Here is a 3127-nt window from a genome sequence, read left to right as displayed (position 1 = left end):
CACTATGGTGTGCACCAGCCAGAAACCAGCACAACCTCGTCACTCTAACAGACTTGCCAAAGGCGGGGTGAGGAGAGAAAGTCATAGGATGGCTACCATCCCTCCCACCCCCACCCCACACGCCAAGCCCCCCAGCCCATCGTCATCCCTGCTCCCCTCACCCTCCCCCTCCCCTCCATCGACGCCCGCCTCCCGCTTGTACCCCACTCCTCTGAACCCAGCACCACCCACCTCGGCCTGGACGTGCTCGGCTCGGCTCGGCTCGGCTCGGCTCGGCTCGGCTCGGCCCGGCCCGGCCCGGCCCGGCCGTCCGGCCGACTTCTTCGCAGTGTCTAAAATAGCGCCCGGCCGACAGGCAGGTGGCACACGGCACCCGGCAGGGGAGCGAGCGGGACGGTTCGGGATCTCTGGGCGGCGGGGACACGCGGCCGGACAACCAGGAGCACGGACGGCCTGGCGTGCGTTTCTCCGCTCGGGGGGCCTCGACCAGGGACTGTGGTACGGGGAACGGGGACACACACACACACACACACACACACACACACACACACACACCCACCCACCCACCCACCCCTTCACCCCCACCCCCACCCCCACCTCTGACAGCTTTCATTTGTTTTCGGCCGACCGTCCCTCGATGAGGTACAAGTGCCGGGGCTGGGGCTGGGGCTGGGGGGTGGAGTTCCTCCCTCCACAACGACCCCACACGGGCTCTGTTCCAGTCACCCGAGTCCTCTTCCAAGTGAGACCACAGGCCTCCATCACCCGGCGTGAGCACTCGGGGGAAAAAGTCACCATCCTCATCGCTCCGCTCCACCTCTACACGTGAAGAACAGTTCCCAGCCCACGCCACTCAACCCCACCCCACGCCCCGATGCCACCCACCGCAGTGGAGAGAAACGAGATGAATCCACAGACGTCCATCCATCCGATGAAGAAACGGACGGCCCCATTCCAAGGAAGCATAGATATCTAGTCAGGAGATTCATCGAGTACTATGGAGGCGGTGGGAAAGGGGGGGAGGGGTGTTGCGGTGGGGAGGGCCTAGAGATCCAGCAGTACAGCTCGTGCTTAGCATGCAAAAAATAAAGGCCCAGGGTTCAATCCCCAGCACCTACTCTTCAAAAATAACCCGCGGAGAAGCAAGACGGCGGAGTAGAAGGACACTCGTAGCTCACCCTCTCCCACAAATACACCAAAACTCACATCGACGGACCCACTCGGCCAATCAGAGCACCTGCGGAACTCCGACAGAACACCGCCCTCTTCGAAAGACAAAGACGCCCAAAATCTGGTAGGAGAAAAGGAGAAAAGAAAGAGTAAAAAGCAAAACAGTGCGGGAGGGACCGGTCCCGCGGGGAGGGAGCGGCAGAGGAGGAATAGGGCTCGTTCGCCAAAACTGCCCCTCTCCAACGGAGAGGCCGACGGGACGGAGGGGGCGCCCCCGAGCCTCAGATCTACCCAGAGCACCCCTTGACCGACCGATCCAAGTGAAACGGGCACAGAGGGTCCCCGCGACACCCAGCCCGAGTCGCAGGCCAGCAGCCAGGGGCCGGGACAGGCCGCACGAGCCGGGCGGAGGACCAGGGCGGCGGCCGGGAGGGGATACAGAGCAGAACAACCCGCCCCCCCCCCCCCGTACATGACGGGAAAAGAAAGGCAAAGCAACACGGCCGGTGTGCCCTGGGGGGAGGGGCGCCGTAGCCTCCGTCTCCTCAGATCCGCGGCGCCATCACCGGCGCTTCTCGCGAGAAGAGAGGCGGGACGCAGCCACAGCCGCCATAGCCTCTGGCGTGCAGCATGCGGGCGGGGGCGGGGCCGAGACTCGAATCCGCACCCGGGGGCTCCGCAGCCTTCTAGGCAGGACTGAGATTCGTTTACAGCCCGAGGCAGATAGGATATTTCTGCCCCGGTACCTCAGAGAACTCGCGCCACCATGACTAAGAAGGAGCCGAGTTTGGGGACGCAGCTAGGGGCGGGGCGGTTCCACGGTCTTCCCCGAGCCCACCTACGGAGAGGAGCGCCGCCGACCCGAGTCGGAGCACACAGCCGCACAGAGCAGCGGAACGACCGGGGCCGGGAGAGGGCGGGCGGCCAGCCAGCCAGCCACCCTCCTTCCCGGGAGGAACGCAGCATCCGACCGCGGTGCCGGGAACACGTCCTTCCCCCACCCCCCTTTTTTTTTCCTTTTCCTTTCTCTTTTTTAATCTCTCTTCTATCGGTTTTACCTTCTGTTACCTTTTTAACCTTGACTTTTGAACAGTCGTCTACGTTGACGGTTTTAATCCCTTTTAAATGTTTCCTTGAAAATCTTTTTATTCTTCTTATTTTTAAACATCCACCCCCTTTCCTTTTTCTCTTCTCTTGGTTTAGATCTCCTGTTATTGATTATTTACAGGTTTCAGATATCGTTTCTCGATTTTTTTTTCTCCTTTTTATTAAGGTTATTAAAAGACGTCTCAACTCGATCGCTCTTCTGCTTCCACTTACTCTTCTATTATTGATTACACAGTGTCTTCAAACCTTTTCTTTCTCCCTCCTTTTCAAATCCTGTGTTTTATCTCTTGTTAAAATCTGTTCTATTTCCGATTACCTTTTAAAAATTTACTTTTGAAACAATTGTGTTTTATTTTCTGATCTTTTCTATTTTTTAAAGGCTTTTAGAAGACGTCTCAACTCGATCGCTCTTCTGCTTCCACTTGCTCTTCTATTATTGCTTGTACACTGTTTTCAAACCTTTTTTTCCTCCATTCTTTTAAAATCCGGCTCCCCCACGCCCCTCCCCCTCCCACCGTCTCTGTCTCTGTCTCTCTCTCTCTCCCCCTATCCCCCTCTCCGTCTCCCTCTATCTCCCTCTCCCTCTCCCTCTCTCTCTGTCTCTCTCTCTCTGTCTCTCTCTCTCTCTCTCTCTCTCTCTCTCTCTCTCTCCCCCTCTCCCCCCCTCTCCCCCCCTTTTAAAGTTTTATTCCTCTATAGGCTTTAGATAAATACCTAAACTCCTTAAGGACCACAATAGATAACTGATACTCCTTAAGCCACAGTGCCAGAGAGATAGGAGCAGCATGAGGAAGCAGAGGAACCACTCCCAATGAAAAGAGCCAGAGAAATTCCCTGAAAGCACGATCCA

The 3127-nt window shown here is 57.3% G+C and overlaps 1 long non-coding RNA gene across 1 annotated transcript; it reads right to left on the bottom strand.

Moving 5' to 3' along the window:
* Positions 1-884: 884 nt before the first annotated feature.
* LOC140692307 (uncharacterized) lies at positions 885-1638 on the bottom strand. Its single transcript, XR_012067877.1, has 3 exons — positions 1462-1638; positions 1207-1291; positions 885-972 (listed from the first exon to the last, which is right to left on the bottom strand). It is a non-coding gene; the product is annotated as an uncharacterized lncRNA (long non-coding RNA).
* Positions 1639-3127: the final 1489 nt, after the last annotated feature.

Source organism: Vicugna pacos, unplaced genomic scaffold (genome assembly GCF_048564905.1).
Source record: "Vicugna pacos unplaced genomic scaffold, VicPac4 scaffold_5, whole genome shotgun sequence".
Taxonomy (NCBI): Eukaryota; Metazoa; Chordata; class Mammalia; order Artiodactyla; family Camelidae; genus Vicugna; species Vicugna pacos.
The sequence above is the reverse complement of the archived record's forward strand: the minus strand, read 5'-3'. Positions and strand labels throughout refer to the sequence as shown.